We start from the raw sequence: 21,676 nt of genomic DNA on the forward strand, positions 1-21,676 counted from the left end.
ATAGTAGTTTTTGTCTGCTAATCCCAAATTCCCAATCCATCCCTCCTCCACACCCCTCCCCCTTGGCAACCACAAGTCTGTTCTCTATGTCTGTGAGTCTGTTTCTGTTTCATGGATAAGTTCATTTATGTCATATTTTAGATTCCGCGTGTGAGTGATATTATATTTGTCTTTCTCTTTCTGATTACTTCACTTAGTATGGTAATGTCTAGGTCCATCCATGTTCCTGCAAATAGCGTGATTTCATTCTTTTTATGGCTGAGTTGTATTCCATTGTGTGTGTGTGTGTGTATATATACACCACATCTTCTTTATCCAGTCACCTGTCAATGGACATTTGGGTTGCTTCCATGCCTTGGCTATTGTAAATAGTGCTGCTATGAACATTGGGGTGCATGAATCTTTTCAAATTAGCGTTTTCTCCAGATGTATGCCCAGGAGTAGGATTGTAGGATCATGTGGTATCTCTATTTTTAGTTTTTTAAGGAAACTTCATACTGTTTTCCATAGTGGCTGTACCAGTTTATATTCCTACCAATAGTGTAGGAGGGTTCCCTTTTCTTCACACCCTCTCTAGCATTTATTATTATTTGTAGACTTTTTAATGATGGTCATTCTGACTACTGTGAGGTGATACCTCATTGTAGTTTTGATTTTCATTTCTCTAACAATTAGCGATGTTGAGCATCTTTTCCTATGCCTGTTGGCCATCTGTATGTCTTCTTTGGAGAAATGACTATTTAGGTCTTCAGCCCCTTTTTGATTGGGTTGTTTGTTTGTTTTTTTATTGAGTTGTATGAGCTATTTGTATATTTTGGAAATTAAGCCCTTGTCGGTTGCATCATTTGCAAATATTTTCTCCCAGTCCATAGGTTGCCTTTTCATTTAGTTGATGGTTTCCTTTGCTGTGCAAAAACTTACAAGTTTGATTAGGTCCCATTTATTTTTGCTTTTACTTCTATTGCTTTGGGAGACAGGGCTGAAAATCATTGGTGCGATTTATGTCAGAGAATTTTTTGCCTGTGTTTTCTTCTAGGAGTTTTATGGTGTCATGTCTTATATTTAAGTCTTTAAGCCATTTTGAGTTTATTTTTGTGTTTGGTGTGAGGGTGTGTTCTACCTTCATTAACTTACATGCGGCTGTCCAGCTTGGCCAACACCACTTGCTGAAGAGACTGTCTTTTCTCCGTTGTATATTCTTGCCTCCTTTGTTGAAGATTAATTGACTGTAGGTATGTGGGTTTATTTCTGGGCTCTGAACATTTCTTATACATCCACTTCTTCCCCTACAAACCACCCCAAAGTTTCTCAATATATTAAAATTAATAATTCTTAAGGGATCCAAATAAATAGCACCTCAACTTTAAATGTACGTTAAACTATTTAATGCAAAAGTCCGTCTTTTAAAAGGAAAGTGTCCAAAAGCTAGCCCCCAAACCAAGGCACCTTCCTCAATATCTTCAGTAGTTCTTGCCATCCTGCATCTTGGAAGTAGCACCTTTTTTTTTTTTTTTAAGTGAGAAAACGGCAACATAACTTGGGATCTCTTCTCTTTCTCTTTTTATTTCTTCTCTTCCCATTCCAGTATATGATCCCACTGTAACATTCATATTTTACCATTTGCCAACATTTACAAATGAATGTGGAAGGTAATTTGCTGAGATTATTTAAGATGACAAGAACTGCTTCTAAATTATGGATTCAAGAATAAGGTTCTTTGAACAGGTAGAAGGAAGAACTTTAGTCTTTCATATAGCAAAGTAAAGGAAGCTTTTATATAACTACATATAAAAAGAATAAATCTGTATGGATTTATTCATTCAACAAATATGTGTAAAACTTTATTATATACCAGGTGCTAGGGCATAATAGCACTCTTAATAAGCAATGAGTATAGAAGTAAACACTCAGCTATAGATTTTTTCAGGCTTTCAAAGGAAAAATGAGCAAGGTTCAGTGGCTCAGGGAAAGACCAAGAATTATCTTATGAACGACCACATCATATTCTTACATGCTACTTTTATGTACAATAATGCTGTATTTAAGCTACTTCTGGGAGGTGTATTAATCACAGTCAAAATTTATCACATGGCAATGCCATGCCAGATATCAGGGTAAATGCTTCCATTTACAGTATTTTACTTATCCAGACTACAACCAGTGAAATTGATAGTATTACCCCTGCTTATGGGCTGGTGTGATTGAAATTCAGGGAGTGACATCAGCTTGCTGAAGTTCACCTAGGTAATAAAGGATAAAGCTAAAATTCAAACCTAGACCTCTAGATCCAAATCACTGGACTTACCTAATTCTGCCCTTTTGTTGCTTCTTCAGCTAATGGATCATTTATTTCTCAGGCCAATTCCAGTCAATTAAAATAAACCAAAAAATGAACCATCAAACAAAAATCCAAGGCATCACTGAAAGGGGCTAACCAGTGCCAGGTGAGTGAGGCAAAGCTTTGCTTCCCTCTACAGCTGTCTGATTATTTTACCCCTGCTTAAAAATCATCTTGGGAGGATGTATCAGCAGAGCTTCACTCTGTTTCAGTTTACTCATTTGCTAAGTGAAACTAAATTCTCAACTGCTCTGTTGGTAGAAGCTGTGGTCTTTGTTTTTGTGACTTGACATTCACTCTTTGGAACCAAGATTAATCAACAGGAAGTTTCCTGGAAAGAAGAGTTACCTGGGAACCCAAAAATACACCTGAACACGTTGCAGGAAGTGGCAAAGGAGATGATCACGTTCAACGTTTTATAGGAGGAAGATAAAAGATATATTATTTTTTGAAATTTTAAAAAGCACAAATTTAAAAAACTAGCCAAGGACTCTGACTAATAGTCAAAAATAATAGTGCTTAATAGAGAGCACCCTGTTAATAATAGTCAAAAATAATAGTGCTTAATAGAGAGCCCTCTGTTAATGTGACATGGAGAGGCTCCTGGGCTGGGAGGAGGGAATTCAGAGCCAGCACAATAGTGATGAGCACATCATTCAACCTCTCTTTGCCTCATATTCTTTTCTTTCCATTTTTATGGAAATATAGTTCACTTACAATGTTAGTTTCAGGTGCACAGCAAAGTGATTCAGTTATACACATATATACAAATATATACATTCTTTTTTTGTATTCTCCTCCATTATCAGTTACTACAGATATTGAGTATAGTTCCCTGTACTATACAGTAGGTCCTTGTTGGTTATCTATTTTATAAATAGTTATTTTAATCCCAGACTCCTAATGCATCCTCCCCACTTTTGGTAAGCCTAAATTTCTTTTCTATGTCTGTGAGTCTATTTCTATTTTGTAAATAAGTTCATTTGTATCATTTTTTTTTAGATTTCACATGTAAGCCAAATCATATGATATTTGTCTTTCTCTGGCTTACTTCACTTAGTATGATAATCTCTAGGTCCATCTATGTTGCTTCAAATGACATTCTTTCATTCTTTTTATGGCTGAGTAGTATTCCATTGTATATATGTACCACATCTTCTTTCTCCATTGCTCTGTCTATGGACACTTAGGTTGCTTCCATGTCTTGGCTATTGTAAACAGTGCTGCTATGAACATTGGGGTGCATGTATCTTTTTGAATTATGTTTTTCTCCGAATATATGCCCAGGAGTGGGATTGCAGGATCATATGGTAGCTCTATTTTTACTTTTTTTAAGGAAACTTCATATTGTTCTCCATAGTGGCTGTACCAATTTACGTTCCCACCAACAGTGCAGGAGGGTTCCCTTTTCTCCACACCCTCTCCAGCATTTATTATTTGTAGACTTTTTGATGTTCGCCATTCTGACTGGTGTGAGGTGATACCTCACTGTAGTTTTGATTTATATTTCTTTAATAATTAGTGATGTTGAGCATCTTTCCATGTGCTTTTTGGCCATGTGTATGTCTTCTTTGGAGAAATGTCTTTTTAGATATTCTGCTCTGTTTTTGATTGGGTTGTTTGTTTTCTTGATTTTTTATGGGAACAAAATGATTGGTGTGGGGGAATGAGATCATCTCTAATTTCATTCAGTGCCAATATTCTCTCTGAAAGTATCAAGAAGAAAACCCCCCCACAAAAAAATAAAAATAAAAACAAACCAGCCCTTCAGTACAGTTAAGCTGCTATAATTTGGAAAACTCAAAGTGATTCCTGAAAGCTGTGTTACGCAGGATGTTCCATAAAAACCACATTGGATGCTGAAACAAACAAGCAAAAGAATGTGCAAATGGCCAAAACAGAAAGGTGAGAACACATTACATAATTGTGTAAAAATGCTTTTAAAAAAGATAAGGCAATTATGCATAAAGCAAGAAATTTTTTGAATTGCTCTGTGTTAGCTTAAATTGGAAAAGGAGGGAACTTTGCTTCTTGATAGAAAAGAAAACTGTTTCAAGGTTCAAGAAATGATCAGACCCAACAATTGTCTAGAGTAACTCTGGAGAGCAATAGAAAGATTGGAAGAGATATTTGAACAGATAGAACCATGATGACAGAGTTTACAGATAAAATATAAACATTTATATCAGTCTGCTACGCAGGGCATTTAGCCAATTGTTTGGGGTTTAAAAAAGCAAAAAAACATGGAGTTACGTACGTAGCAAAACATGACTGGGGTTGAAATCTACCTTTCAGAGGGATGAACAGGAAATACAAAGCATGGCCTCTAATCACATACTTTTCAGTTTACTAAAGAGTTTTATGGAAGAGCTTTATAAGAAACTAAGTAATAAATTAACAACTATTTAGAATAATAGATATGCTTAAAATATTAGGGAGCCTCTGATGAAGCTTTGTTAGGTGAAAAGGAGAAAACCAGGAAGTTATTTTTCAGACAAAGGTTCCCTTGTATCATCTTTGTTTCCATAGTGTCTATAACTGTGAATAAAGAAAACATACAATAATTTTTAATTTTGGATATATATTTATTTTGTATATTTGAAACAAATTAATATTGAATTAAATTTAATAAGGAGAGGTACAGCAGATAGTAGAAAATATATATACCTTTGAGTCAGGTTGACCTAGGTTCAAATTCTAATCCAGATATTTACCAGCTAAATGACCTTGTACAAGGAACAATCTCTCTGAGCCTCAGTTTCTTCTTCTGTAAAATGATGGAGATCATTGTTATTCGTACCTAAGGAAGCTTTGATGAAAATAGTGATCATCTTTACCAACAAGATAAAGAAAAATATTAGTCTTGTACCCAGGGGACTACAACATTTCTGATCATTTTCTAAGTCAATAGTTGCTTTGTCAATAATTTTTTGGGAATTTTTTTTTTTTAACTTTTACTAACCCTGTACTTTTCCAGCCAATGAACAACAGAGCCTGAGAAATAGTTTACTTTTTTGGGAAAAAAAAAGTTGTACAAAATGTATGTACTGTTATATGTGGCGTATTTTATAGTTCTCGTAACTCCTTAATTACCTTTTAGCTAGAGAATCACAGTGGAAAAAAGCTGAATTGAAATTAGACATTCATGACCCGTTTTATAATTTGAATGATAATGGCCTGTAGCTGGAGCAACACAACACTATTCATTGGCAGTTGGTAACAGCGAAACTTCGTAAGTGTGTCTCTGGCTTCAGTACTTGGAATTGTTAGACCGTTTTATGCATGACCATTTTATAAACAAAACAAATATTTTTCCTCCGTATTTAAAGTAATTTTTTTCCTAGGGTGTGTGATTCCACTGGTAGAATGAACTCAATGGCGATACTGAATGAGTTGGTTTTCCTTCAGTATATGAAGGCAACACTTCAGCACAGAGACTTATTTATAAGTACACAAACAAGGATTTTGTGTTACAGAAACATTTTATAGATTTCCGCATCAGAGGCCCTTGATGAGATGGAATAAACATTGGTAAAGTAGTTGGACAGCCTGGGATGCAGCCTTGAATCAGCCCCTGCTGGCCATGACACCCTACATTAGCCATGTAACCACTTTTGGCGTTAGACTCTTCTTTCCTGGCAAGGTCATGTGGACTCTGTGACCTCTAAGGGTTTCATCAGGCCTCATGTAATCTATGATTCATGATAGGCCCCCACTGGCTGGAAAGAGTTAGTTTTTCTCTTTAAACCCTGCCTCTAGTATTTCAATCACAAATGTCCATGCCTTAACCAGTTTGGTGGTTACATGAGTGTTTGTTTTGTAATTATTCACTACAACCTACATTTATGTTTAATGTACTTTCTGTGTATATATGTTATAAATCAATCTTTACATGTTTATAAAGGCAAAATAAGTGCAGGAATGTGACAATTAAAATACATATTTTTTCCTATAGGGTGATGCAAAATACATATTTTTTAAATTGTTTGTTTTTTAATCTGGTATCCCTTGGAAAGTCTTGTGATGTTCTTTATTGTTTTCCTAAACTATTCTCCCCAAACCTAATAACAAATGCATCATTGGTTTACTATAAACTATTTAGACACAGAGATTTGGAAAGAAGTTCCATCTTCTTGAAAATCATTGTTATCACCAATATATGTTGTCTAAAGGGCAGAATCTTACAGCTTATCAAGCTCTTCTGCTCATTCATACTTGTTGTGATTGAGATGTGTTTATTCTTATGCCTTTCCCTGTGCATAGCAACGCCCTTTCTCTTTGTGTTGGAAATAAGATGACCAAAAAGCCTTTTGTCATCCCCCTTAATGTAGGAGCAGTTTAGATTATTTTCGTCTGGGTGTCTTCTCTTTGGTTGTTCCTTTGTTCCATTTGGCTATGGTCACAAATCTATTTGGATGCATATAATATTGAACCAAATCTTCCGAACACTCGAAAATCACCCAAATGCTCGTGAACTTTGACCACTTTTGTCTTCACCACATGGTTTCCCAGCAAATGTAGGTGTAGCCTCAGTTACAGAGACTTTTGTCCTTATTGAGAAGACTGGAGGCCATTGGGGAAAAGTAGGGTCTAAGAAATTTTATGATTTGTGGAAAACAAGCAGAACTGGAAAGGGTTATGTGAGGTATCAAATAATGATATTTGAGGGTTTTTTTTACATTTTGCTAGCAAATTATATGCCTGTGACTTAGAAGTGGGGGATTTCTCTGTTCTTACTACCATTTCCCTTTCCTCTTCCACCTCCAACCTCCTTTCCTTATATCTTTTTTTTTTTTTTTTTTTCACTAAACATTAAGCTCATTGATTACCAGGATGGCACAAAGTGACCTAATGATGGGTCAGTCTTAATGAGAAAAGCAAGCGGCTGCCTGTGATGTGGCCTGGCTTGGCCACCCCCCACTGCGTCCCGGCATGTCAGACTTAGTCCTTTTTAAGAGAGGAGAGCATGGAAAATCAACAGAGACCCGCCCGGTGCCTCTTCACAGAATGGACATGGGCATGGCTATTTAGCCTGTAAAAGAGGGTGCATTTGCACAAATGGGAGTGAACATAAGGAGTCCTTCAGAAAAGAATGGGACCTTGGCAAATTTATAGACTCCCCTGAAAGAAAGTGATTGCAGATCATTATCCAATTGAGGCAGATTGATGGGCTGGGGTCAAAGTAATATTGCAGATCTCACCGAGGGGACAATGGCTGCTTGTCACAGTGAAAGAAAAAGAGAGGGCGAACAGCCACACAGAGAGGCGAGGCTTAAGCTTTACCAACTGCTATGAAAGGGCCTGGATGTATATGTCGTTACTTTTCTTGAGCACCATGTTTTATTTTATATTACAAAGGACATGCCATTGAGATCAAATTGGGCATTCAAACGTACCCCAATAAAGAACATACTCATGGCCTTAAATATAGACCGCAGCGCTCACTTTTTTTTTCTTCCAAAAGGCGATAAAGCAACATAGATGACGAAGAGGATGGACCACATAAAAAAGATTAGTTCCTTCTCTCTCTCTCTCTCTCTCTTTCTCTCCTAAATGGAACTATTTCATAAAATATGCAAAATGAAATAATAATAGACAGAAGGTCTTAATGTTTATTAGTGAAACACCCTTTAGCTGACAGCCAGGGGATGAACAGATCTGACTTTGAAACTCGGCAACATCTGGTCAAGCAAAACTTGGCAGCCCTGAAATGGAATAAAACAGGACTAAATGTGTTCCCACTGCTTCCTTTGTATTGATTCCTGAGTGTTTAAAAGTACTTTGCATTCATGCGTTTTACAAAATGCAATACAAAGGCAAAAGAATAGCAAGCACACTCATGTGCATTTGCCTTTCATTTTGCAATAGGTTTTTGGTATCTAGAGATTTAGAAGTATCAGGCAAACATTTATTCAGAGGAGATCCGATTTTTGTCTACTTTGTTGGGGTCCAGAGAGTATTAGCAAGTAAAAAAGAACAAATTTATATTCTGAACATATTTTACCAGGAAGAAGCATAGTCAATTTTTTTCCACATATAGACTATTCTTAAACAATAAAATTATTTGATTTCTCTAAGATATAACCAGCTAGAATTTAAGGATAGATAGATGATAGAGACATAGATAAAATTGGGGGAAAAGAAAAGAAGGAAAGAAACACTCATTTTGGGAATGTGGAATTTTTTAGCTTTTTCCTTCATGATAAAATTATAGTTACGAATTCTATCACCTATATCATCTTTTCTTATTAAGGCAAGAAGGCTAAGATATAACAAACGGGAATATTATTATCCTTTTGTGTTTTATAAGTATATAAATAGCTTACCGCCTTCACCATTAGATATCACAGATGTATTTCAAATTCTTGTGAAATACTGAGGACACTCATAAATGAAAATTTCCTTCTCAGCACTGCTCCTTTTTATTTTTTGTTTCCCCTGATCACAGGGTCTTCGCTGTTTCCTAATGAGCTCTTAATGAGCTGTCAATTGCTTATGCAAATAGAGAAGGAAACAGACACTGAGGGGTTGCTAGATCTTCCGTTAAAATCTGACACTGCCTAACCTCTCAAAGTTATTAGAAATGTAAACTGTTCCAACTTAATAACTAGCCTCGACTGCCCTTTTCTTTTACTCCTCTACTTTCTTTAAGTATGCCATTTGAAAGACTCAGAGATATCATCACTTTACTTCTAGACTACTAGCTTTATGTTTGAAAATACTGAGTGCATAGTTAAGGTTTCATGTTGAATGTTCTGTACAGATCTTAGGTTGAAAGAAAAAACAGTGAAAATTGTTTGATCTTATTTGTGACACGTTATGCTAAAAGACAAAGAGTATATATGCCAAATTGGTAACAGCAGTTATCTCTGGGGGGAGAGAAGTAGAAATAGAAGCTGTTAGCAGGGCTTTTTATTTTCAAATGTGTACATATTGCTTGGATAAATTAAAAGGAAATTAAAGATATAATTAAAAACATTTCCTTGTCCCTGAAAATGATTTTCTGAAAATATCTGGGATTCATGAACATTTACAAAGAAATTGAATTTTTAAGTTTATTTTTGTTGTATATTTTACTCCAGTTTTACTTCAAAGTCACCAATGTGTAAATCTATGTTATCTTTTTCCCTAAATGTGCTGCATTCATGCACATATTGAGACTCAAAGGGATTCTAAGTAACTCCTTAGGAACTAGAGATCCTCAGCGGAGATTGGAAGGGTCCGATGCAATGCTGATTACTGTACTGCAGATAGGACACTTCATAACTGATGTTTTGAGGCCTTCATGTCTGATACAGAACAAGTTAATTGAGGCCAGTGATTGAGCTGAACATCCTGAGTTAGAGAATTTTGGGGGAGTGTTTGACAGCCATTGTGCTAATTAACTTGCTATTGCTTTACACCTAGGTAAGGATTGGGCTGGCTTCATAGGTGTCCCAAATTCCTTTCTGCAATACTGGCTCTGGGCCTGAATTGGCAGGCCCAGAATTGGCAGTTGGGAATTATAGACCCAGAATGTGGCATCCTTTCCAGAATGTCCAGACAACTAGAGTTGTCAGGAGGCACTGATTTCATTAAGTATCTGAGGGGAGAAAGGTTCTGAGGAAATAAAGGGCTAGGAGAGATGGTAAGTGGAAGTTCACAAGTGTAAACGGATCCACTTTTCCATTTACCTGGGATGGATCCAGCCTTGGAACCAGGGACACATAATATGCTTGATGCCCCTTCACGAAAAAACATACACCTGACAATACGCAACTGTCAAGCATGTTCATTATGATTGTAACTCACATGGACCTGATTGCTCTTTTCCCTATATTATGAAATGGTAACTTAGAAAATAACTGAGCCAGTGTTGATGCCTGAAACCTGTTAGGGTTCTATGCTGTATCCAGTAGGAGGTAAGCGCACTTCAGGTATCTTGGCACAAAAAGACTGGCACATTTCTTTATAGCCTTGTATCATCTTGGCAAGATTACCTTCTTTCTGTAGGGGGCCTTTTATGCACTGTGAGGTTCTGTAATAAATGCAGAAATTATGAGACTTTCTGTGAAAGATAGGCTAAATTCAGACATGAGTACACGAGGTTTTCCTACATCTCTCTTCCCCAGTAATGTCCTTTCCTTGATGAATTTGCATCTGTGCATCAAAGAAAGTGAAGACAGAAAACCTCATTCTACTTTAGACATGCAAAAACTGTGTAAGTCCTTCATTCATGTCAGACAATGAACAAACAGGCATATGCCTAGGGCTTTGAATTTTCCAAATTGTGTATTGGTAAAGATATTTTCTAAATCCCCCAAATGCAATGTAAACATGGCAAGAATGATTTTAAAAAGCAGTCATTCAAAACTCAACATTATGAAAACAACCAACCTGATTGAAAAATGGGCCAAAGACATGCACAGATACCATATGCTTATATGATAAGGTGCTCCACATCAGTGTCATCAGGGAAACAAAGCAACAATCAGAAAACACTACACACTCTTAGAATGGCCAAAATCCAGAACGTTGATAATATCAAATTCTGGTGAGATGCGGAGCAGCAGGAAGTGTCATTCCCTGTTGGAGAGAATGCAAAATGGTACAGTCACTTTGGAAGACAGTTGGTGGTTTCTTACAAAACTAAACATAGTCTTACTATACAGTCCAGCAATCACACTCCTTGGTATTTACCCAAAGAGTTGAAAACTTACACTGACACAAATCCTGCATGCAGATGTCTATAGCAGCTTTATGCATAATTGCCAAAACCTGGAAGCAACCATATGGCCTTCAGAAGGTTACTGAATAACTAAGCGGTGGAGCATGCAATGGAATATTATACAGTGCTAGAAAGAAGTGAGCTATCGGAAACTTACGTGCATTTTACTAAGTGAAAGAAAATCTGAAAAGGCTACATACTATATGATTCCAACTGTATGACATTCTGGAAAACACAAGACCACGGAGACAGTAAAAAGATCATTAGTGAACAGGGCTTGGGCGGCAGGACGAGGGATGACTAGGCAGAGCACAGAGGTTTTTTAGGGCAGTGAAAATACTCTATAGGTCCTCAGTGTGGTAATGTAATGACGGGTGCATGGCACTATATATGTGTCCAAACTCATAGAATGTACAACTTCAAGGGTGAACCCTAAGGTAAACTACAGACTGGGTGACAATTATGATTCACTGTGGGCTCTTGCGTTGTAAGAGATGCACCACGCTTGTGGGGCTGTTGGTGGGGGAGGAGGCTGAGCATGTGTGGAGGTACAAGGCACACGGAAGATCTCTGCCTCCCTTTCATTGCTCTGTGAACACAAAACCGCTCTAAAAAAAAAAAATAACATCTTAAAAAAAAGCAGCCATTCAAGGTTAGGCGGAATTGAACATCTTGACCTTCTAGATCCTTCTAGGATCTAACCAAGGATCCTGCCCTACAGGGGAGGTACAAAAACAAGCATAATCAAAATGTAGATAAAATTACCGACTTGAATATCTTTTTACTTTACTTTTCTCTTGTAAAAGATACTTATTTAAAATAGATTGCTGTATGCAAATGTACACTATGACAGAGAATACTTACAGCTAACACGATGTTCTCTAGAAATAAGCTGTATGTGAGTAACAAAATATTTTGAGAAGATTGTAGCTAAATTCTTAGACGCAGATTTACATACTATGTGTGTGTTCAACTCAGTTAAGGCAAGGTTTTATACTGCTTTCTTTAGAAAGAGTACCTGTTTTGATAAAGCAAAAAATGTATTTATTTATATAGATATTCTGTAAAGACATCAGGAAAAACTTTTGGGAGGCTGTGATTGTTTGTGACAAAGTGGATAAAAAGTTATAATTATTATCAATCTGATGTATTCCTATAGCTAATCTGGGTCATGCCAGTCTGTAAAGGATATTTGGGACCTGATTGATTTACTTCATATTTCTTCAATTATCCACAATTGCCTAAAATACTGTTTAGAATACCTTAAAGAATTTTGGGAAAATAGAAGAAAGTGATGAATCCCTATATAATTAGATTTATTATTCTGAATTAGGATAAATAGCAAATTATTTTCATTTTATACTTTGTTTATATTATATTTTTTATCAAAATAGATTAAGAATAAAATAGATTGTCCCCCCTACTCAAAGTATTTTGGGAAAATCCCAGCCAGTTAAAATTAAATACCTCCCTAAACTGACACTTTCTTCAACTTTAGCTGACTCTTATAAATTTAGAGGATTATTATAGTATTGTGGTTAGTTATTACAAGTGTCCAAGAATCTTTATAATCATAACAGCTATATTTTAAAATGTTATAATTTTCAATGCTATTTTGATACATTTCATTTAATCCTTATAGAACATTATAGATAACTTTTAGGCTAAGCAATTTCTCAATGAAATACAGATTCTAAAGGGAAAATAAACATAATACTATACCACCTTACTCAAAGCCTACTTGAGTCTGCTGGATAATAACAAGCCACACACTCTTGAATAGAACTGGACACATTCATTTATGGGATGCCTTCTAGATTTCTAAATGTAAAGGTGTTTACAGGATCTCACAGTCGCCCACAATAGTCCTGTCATGTTGTAACCATTAGGCTTCCCAGTGGTCTCTAGGGTGAAAATGAAGGACAACAGTCCCACCTCTGGGCTCTTGTTTGCATAGTATTAGGTGAAATCAACATAGAAAATGTAATGGAGACAGAGAGCCAATCTGCATTTTTGGACTCAGAACTTATTAGCCCCTCCTAATAAGTACTAGGTAGATTTGTTCAGGCCAAATCTGACCTTGTTGAAGCCAATGGAAAGCTATTTAATGCATTATTATTAGTCTAATAAAGCATTTCTTGAATATTAACTGTGTATATAGCACTGGTAACAATTTTAACGAAACTTAACAACTATGCACACTCTTTGGTCTAAAAGAATTCAGGTAACTTCCAAGAAGTGAAAAACTTATTCCACAGAGGTAGTCTGGCACATTGAAAGATGTGGTTCACTAGTTAGTGATAGAACAAAGTAGAATTTCTCCGACTTTATCTGCACATAATATGGGGCAATTTTACCAATGTGTAATTCTGCCTAATTCTCCTCATCGTGAAATAACAGTATCTCTTCGCAGCTGTGGCATATTTATTTTTACATCTTCACCAGTGGATGTATCTTTTCCTAAAATTGGCCAAAACATTTTTCTTTCCCCCCAAAATTAATCTTCACAATAGAACATCAATTTTATTCATGCAGTACATTATATTTTTCAGCCATGAAAACTGTTTCAGTTCTTTCTGAAGTCTACGTTAAACCTCAAAGTATAACCACAAAATCTTTCCCAATTTTGCAACACTACCAAACTTAAATTTTCCCCCAGTTTTGCCAGAAAATAAAATTTGTTTTGTACCAGAATTGTTTTCTCTAAGAAAGAAGTCTCCCCAGAGGTTAAGAAAAAAAATAATAACGAACCAATTGTACTGTATAAAAGACAGCATAACACAAGCAATATGTTAAAAACTGCATGTATCAAAGACATGTCAATTTATTGTGAAAAATTGATTATGCCAGATGCCATCACAAGGTAGCAGATTGTTGTTTAAAAATGAACAAATTGACTCCACTTGGATCAGACAAAATGCATTAACCATCCTTTGCCAGAAAGGCTTTGCTATAAACCCGCCCTTAAGAGGCCATTCTCCTTGAGTTACTTCCCCTTAAAGATGGTGGGTTTGACCAAATCTAAATAGGATGGTCTGGGTCCACCTGTGATTCCAACAATAGTTTAAGGAAGGCACTATGAGTACAGTCTTGCAAAGGGAATACAGTGTAAAAACTGCTCTATTTCTCTCTTTAGTAGCCTAAATGGATAAAGATAGGATGAATAAAATACCCTTGGGGATAAATTTTTTTCCTAATTAATAAGTATCCATTTCAGCATAATTTTATCATTATCATGAATATCCATTTATATCACAATACAGTGCCTTCCTTTGTACAGTGGATGGTAACTTTCAAAGTACTTTCATGTAAATTCTCCCATTTGATATTCACTGCTAATCAATAAACTAAGGATTCAAATTTTTTATTCCAGATTATATAGCAGTAAATGAAAAACCCAATACTAGAGTTTAGGTATCTAAACTCTAAAGACATCCTCTTATTCTGTTGTGGTATGTGGGTATTTTTAAGATATTTTCCTAGATTTCAGTTGTCTGATATGCCTAATAATCACTCTATTTCATTAGGAAAAGCCCTCTCACTTTTGTCTATTAAAAACAGGATTTTCGTGCTTATGTTGTTAGAATTACGCAGAAAAAGATCTGCCCAAATTGAGCTGGAAAGACCAGTTTGAACACTCTGTTTGTTCTATGATTTTTGCTCATGGTGAACAGGACTGATATTTTAAATCCATTACTGAGGTAGCTTTAGTCTTCACATAGTAGCAAATGCATGAAGTAAATGGCTTTCCTAGGTATTGCTAAAGAATGACAGTTGGGAAAGATTTTGGACAAAATGGCAGAGCTTCCCAAATAACATTAAATTAACTAATAACACCTCATATTCATCACTGTTACTAACATAAGATAAAAAACAAGTGTTTCAATAAATACTATCAATAAAAGTGATTGTGTCATTCAGTGAAAGTTTTTGGCAAGCATGGGTACCTGGTGATGTAACAGTGATTTGTATCCAGGGCTCCATTCATCTGACAGGGAAGGTGACTTCCAGTGTAATAACCGCACCCTTGCACCCACCACCCTGATTCACTCTTCCCCATTGACTTCTGCAGAATAGATATGAAATTGAAAGAAACTATGATTTGTTATGATTCCAAAGCTTATAGTAACATAATAGAAGAATCGAAGAAATTCAGAGCACGAAGTGACATTAAACTTCATTTAGCCCAAACTCCACGTTGCAGGCGAAGAAATGACAATAGATATGACCTGTCTAAAAATCACAGAGTTAGTGGGCAGCAGAGTCATTCTTGAATCTGTCTCTTAAACAGAGTACTACATTCTTAAAATTTCATTGTGTTTACCTAAGAGGTCCTATTGATCCTAAAAACTGAAAGAGAAAGAGAGCGTAAGGGAGGACCTGCCGCAAACAGGACAGGGATGAAAGAAATTAGTCACTTACTCACTTTTGTTTTATTCTGAGCTTTCTCTAGATTAGTAGACTTTGTATGGTTTATCGAGCTTACTATTTACACAGTTCTCTGAAAACTGGTAGATAATAAGTACACTGTACTCAGCAAATCATATTATACAGGTAGTATAGAATAGGTAATCATTGAATCTCTCCCTCTAGGAAATGCTTTACCCCAAACTTAGGAATCGTAATAAGTCACGTATGAGTCAGTGTTTCAATAGGCCTGGTTGCTCCTTTGCTTGACTAAGGATGTAAGCCTCAACCTTCCAGAGAGACAGAGGGCCTCAGACTGTGATACCCTCACTTCTCTGCCTCTCTCTGTAGCCTTCAGGAATGCTGACATCGTGCATTTGGACCCTGACTAATTGGGCTGCATTTTCTGTGATGCTGAGAAGCCCTCTTTGCCCATTAGCACATCTTTGAGTTGTACCACCCCTGGTTAATAATTGTATCATATCCCTCAAACATATTTGTTTGCATCAGGAAGAATGCCAGGTTTCTTCATTTGACATTTGGTCACATCATTCACAGGGAGGTGGACTGAGTCACCTCTTAGGGGTACATAAGAGGTGAAAACTACTCTGCATTATAAGGTACAGTGTTATGGATCTGAAGAAAATGTTCCAAAAATCCACCTTTAGGTTTTGTTTGATTAGCAACTGGAAAACAAACAACAAAACAAGCTAAATTATTTAGCTCTTTTGCATAAAGACAATTTCTACGTAATGGACAGTTGATGCATTATGACCCTTCTATTGATGCTGGGCAGGTCATTCTTTAAGCTCTGAATTAATCTTCCTTGCTAGTGACTTCTGCTTTCTAATGCAAGTTCTTTAAGTGTTTTAGAGTAGACAAATGGCAGCTGATAACTGCCATTGGCACCATGAGTTAAAGAAAACCATTTGCTAATAATTATATTTGTACACGAGAAAAATAAAGCTGATTTTTTTCTTTTAAAATCTTGACATCAAGAATTATTTTTTTTAGTATAATAATGCTATCCAGACTTGAGATGCTTTCTTTTGCCTGAGCTTTGTGAGAGGAAAAAAGTTGGGAGGGTAAGGATATATCTTTAATATCCTAAAGGAAACGTAGTCTAAGTCACTCACCCAAATTCCACTGACCATAAAGACTTCACCGGGCCATTTCATTAGTTTATTAGGTAAAATTAAATAAGAAGGAACCTTAAATGAATTATAACCAGCTTGCGGAATAACAAATATATTGTGTATGAGAAAATGAGCTCCATGTGACATGCACGGCCACCATATGTAAAACGCCTATTATTTGTCCTGTCTCTTTGAAAATCATTTTATTGGAATGTATCAGCTAAACTAAAACACATGACCACCCTTCTTGGGACATGAAAGAAACCACTGGAGAAAAGTTCCTGCCCAGCCCCACTCCCGACATGTGAGCGCTCTGGGAAAGCAGCCTGAAGGAGGTCTTTTCTTCTCTTTTCTTCTCTTTTCTTTTTTTTTTAATCAGAGTCCACGTACCAGCAAGTGCATCACATGCACCCTCGGCCATTAGCTGCCTCTGTCTAAAAGAATTTGGTCAACATTTAGGAATTCACTTAATGAAAGGCTGGCCTATTAAAAGCTCTGTTGGCCAGAGGAGTGGATTGTGTTTTTCTTTCCAACTTCCTGGATCACTGTAAGTGATGCTCGGCAGGTCCTTCATGTGATACAGCCCAGGCCCTGGACGACAAGACAGCATTGTGATGTTAGAACCCGCACCTCTTGGCTGTGGATCCCAGGCTTGATTTCCAAGAGGCCCTTTATTTTGCACACTGCAGCAGTAGATGGCACGTTTTTTTTAACGCACGATGCGAAGTTGCTCCCGGAAAGTGCTCTCAAGTGGTCTTCTGCGAAAGGGGTGCCGCTGTGGTACAGCAAGGTGTCCAGGTCACCAACGAGAATCCTCAAACGAGGTAGCGGACCATGAATATTTGTCGAAGACTACCTCCTGCAGGCAAATGCTAAATGACTAGTGCCCAAACTTGTTTTTGAGGATTGGTTATACGGAAAGAGGAATCCAACATAAAAGAAGCCCTTTGACCAAAGAAGTAATGTCAAATTATGTTACTGAGTGTTTACATAGTATTGAGTGTGGCGTGAGAATTTGATATTATCAAGTTTTACACAGAAAATGCATTCAACAGATAATTGCTAACTCGTTGCTTATTAACATCAAAGATTGAAATGGTGGGCCCTGGACTGTAATTTAGAAGGCCAGAGAGGACATTTACTGAATATACTTCTCTGCAGTAATCACTGAGTGATTTTTTTTTAAACAAATATTCTCATTTATTTATAGTTAATAAAAAAGAATTAGGTTCTAATTGGTCTTCGTCATTAAAAATCTGTGTGATTGAGTAAGTAACATCACTTCCCTTGAATCTTTGATTTTCACCTAAAAAATGTGGAGACTGTTTTAGATCATCTTTAAGACCTCAGATTTCCATGGCAGACATTTCTCTCAACTCTATAACTTCTCTCATGGCCATTAAGAATTCCAGGACCTTTCATGTTTGTGTTTTGGGGGCCCTGATTTTAACTTTCATCAGCGTGAGCATTTTCCACAGTAAACATACATCTGTGTAAGTTCATGGAGACACTACTCTCCATCTGAGAAAGAATAGCAGCCACACTAGTCACTGTCACCACCACCATGGCTTCCTTTCCTCCAGGTCCTTCCCTGTGATCCTGGTCAGCAGGGTTTGGTTGTATTATTTAAGGAGATGTTGTTCACCTCATGTGCATTGAATCATCATGAAAGAAGCTTGTGCCTTGGTTTCTTTGGAAGCTGCGATAAAATTATATCTATTTCAAAAGTGTCATTGTCATATTTATCAGAATAATCAATGCTCTTTTACCAAGCCCTGTCATTCAGATAAAAGGTCTTTTTGGAGGTCCCATATAGGGAGGTGGTGTAGTGAATAGAAGTAAGAACTTTAAAAGTAGAGCATCCTCTGTGACTATGAACAATTTTTTTTTTTTTTTTTTTTATTTATGGCTGTGTTGGGTCTTCGTTTCTGTGTGAGGGCTTTCTCCAGTTGCGGCAAGCGGGGGCCACTCTTCATCGCGGTGCGCGGGCCTCTCACTATTGCGGCCTCTCCTGTTGGGGAGCACAGGCTCCAGACGCGCAGGCTCAGTAATTGTGGCTCACGGGCCCAGCTGCTCTGCGGCATGTGGGATCTTCCCAGACCAGGGCTCGAACCCGTGTCCCCTGCATTGGCAGGCAGATTCTCAACCACTGCGCCACCAGGGAAGCCCCATGAACAATTTTTTTAATGCCTCATTTTTCTTAACTGCAACATAAGATAACAATAGTATTTATCCCCTTGGCTTGTTGAGAGTATTAAATGAAATTATATGCATAAAATTCTTAGAATACTAGTTATAAGTAGACAAATTATAAGAAGCATACATTCAGGTTTGTTGTTATGATTTTAACTATTAGGTTCATTAATAAGAATATTATTCTTATTTATGTCACTTTCTACAATAATTTAGATGGTTTAAAAATAAAAGTACTTGCCAATGAAAATAGGGAATGCAATTAAAAATACAACATTCAGGAAAACCTCTCATTATTAAAGCCTGTTTAAAATAAGCAATTAATGCTAATTCTTTTATACAAATTTGTAAAATACAGAGCCTTTCTTTTTTTATTTTTATTTTTTAACATCTTTATTGGAGTATAATTGCTTTACAATGGTGTGTTAGTTTCTGCTTGATAACAAAGTGAATCAGCTTTACATATACATATATCCCCATATCTCCTCCCTCTTGTGTCTCCCTCCCACCCTCCCTATCCCACCCCTCTAGGTGGTCACAAAGCACAAACTGATCTCCCTGTGCTATGCAGCAGCTTCCCACTAGCTATCTATTTTACGTTTGGTAGTGTATATATGTCCATGCCACTCTCTTACTTCGTCCCAGCTTACCCTTCCCCCGCCCCGTGTCCGACCTAAATATACATTTCTCCAAAGAAGACGTACAGATTGCCAACAAACACATGAAAGGATGCTCAACATCACTACTCATTAGAGAAATGCAAATCAAAACTACAATGAGGTATCACCTCACACCGGTCAAAATGGCCATCATCCAAAAAATCTATAAACAATAAATGCTGGAGAGGGTGTGGAGAAAAGGGAACCCTCCTGCACTGTTGGTGGAAATGTACATTGATACAGCCATTATGGAGAACAGTATGGAGGTTCCTTAAAAAACTAAAAATAGAACTACCATACAACCCAGCAATCCCACTACTGGGCAGAGCCTTTCTTTTTGCTGAACTGAATTGCTCCTACTGGAACAGGAAAACCCTAAGTTAAAATTTCTCAGTGAATTAATATACATACATACAATTATTATTTGTAAAAATATCTTTATTGATGGGGTCAGTTTATCCATCTACAACGTATAGATTATCTAAACACTAGTAATTAACATGACTTGCTAAAACATGGCACATATTTCAGCAAAATTTTGATATTTTTCTTTTGTTACATGTAGCTGTCAAATCTGTTTTCAGGTTTTAGTAGTTTAATTTCTTTTAATGTTTCCATGGAAATAGCATTAACAAGATGATAGATTAGAGGCAATAACATGATACCCCTGACATGCAGTCGAATTTATCTTCATCACATATCTGATAATATCCTCTTATTGTGTAATGAACCCTGCTATTTGTATCTATCATACTTTTACTCATTCGTCTTCTTAGCTCCTAAAGATAGAACTTATCCAGTCTCTGTTACAGATGCAAATTCATACTCCTCTATGTGTCCTTCGTTATTTGTAGTCATCTCATAAATTGGCTCTTTATATTCCAGTTTGAGTGGCACGAGTTGGAATGCACAAGATAATATAGAAACATTTTAGATATCAGTAATCCCAGCTGCAGATGAAATTATTGTAATTAATCTTTTTGGCATGTCTGCAAGATGTCAAGAACTGCAAACACCTTTCTACTAAAAGCATGAACTAGGTAGAAACCTGAGAGAAGTGTGAGAATGGGATGAAAGCTCTGCTGTCTACTTTGATACATGGCAGGTTTCTGAGATAGGGATCCACATCAAAAGCTCTCCTTTCCCCTTTCTCTTTCCTTTTGTCTTTAATCATTCACTATATTTATTCTAGCCTTGCTCTTGGCTGGCAAAAATGGAGGAGAAAGCAGGAAGTAGATGTGCTTGCTTTCTGGAATTTAAGAGATAGGAATTATAATTCTAAATTTGTCCCTAGCTAACATAGGTTTATTGTCTATGTCCTTTACCCTCAGTGACACAGTGTTTCTCCATCTTTCACTGAAAGAATAGAACTAGATTCAGACATACATGCGGGACTTACTGTGCTACAAGAGATATGCAAGTCTCTTGGTATAAATTAATCAAAATACCTGACTCCCAGCCTTCATAGAGCCTACGTTCTGGATGGGGAACCAGATAGAGAAGTCATTTTTTACTCATCATTATCAGTTAAGTCAAATTGATTTCATACCAGTTCAACAAAGACCAACTGTTGACCTATGATGTGCCATCAAAGAGCTCACAGTATACCAGGGATAACTTAGAGTTAAGAAAATGATTGCATTAAGGTATATTAAGTACTGTAAACATTAGAACAGCTATCTCCTCTGATAAAGGAATGTCTAATAAGGAATAGCTAATTTTGTTGGTGTTGGTGGTGGATCAACAGGAGATTCCCAGAGGTATGAATATGTGTTTCATACTGAATAGCAGAATAGGGGAGTGAGAGAAAGGTAAAAGCATGTACAAAGAGTGGGAAGGTTAGAAAAGCTTTCAGAACAGGTGCAGGTACAGTGAGATAAAGGGCAGAAAGAAGACTGGACACGTTTTGTTGAGAAAATAGCCTAAACAAGTCCTCTACTTCAATATCCTAAGAATGAATCAGATTTCTATAGCTTATGCAGGTAGCAAATTGGTGATGGGATTACTAATAACATACTACAGAAAGGACCAGATTTGAGAAAAAAGATGATGACACATTGAGGTTAAAAAAATACTGCAGGAAATCCAAAGATTGGGTAGGAACAGAATGGCAGCTCGAGTCTAGATCTTCCCAATTTTTTTTTTTCCAAAAACCATATAAAGCAAAATAGAGAAAAAGAACAATAATAGCAAGTCATCCACTCAAAATAAAATCACGGTGAAGTAGAAAAAAAAA

The 21,676-nt window shown here is 36.7% G+C and overlaps 1 long non-coding RNA gene across 1 annotated transcript in view; it reads right to left on the reverse strand.

Moving 5' to 3' along the window:
- Positions 1–7,913: 7,913 nt before the first annotated feature.
- LOC309608229 overlaps positions 7,914–21,676 on the reverse strand; it is a 40,352-nt gene continuing 26,589 nt past the window's right edge. Inside the window, exon 4 of the long non-coding RNA XR_014232753.1 lies at positions 7,914–10,903. This is a non-coding gene — a long non-coding RNA (uncharacterized lncRNA). The remainder of the gene's footprint in view (positions 10,904–21,676) is intronic.

The sequence above is a fragment of the Balaenoptera borealis genome, assembly GCF_965194805.1.
Source record: "Balaenoptera borealis genome assembly, chromosome: 12".
NCBI lineage: Eukaryota > Metazoa > Chordata > Mammalia > Artiodactyla > Balaenopteridae > Balaenoptera > Balaenoptera borealis.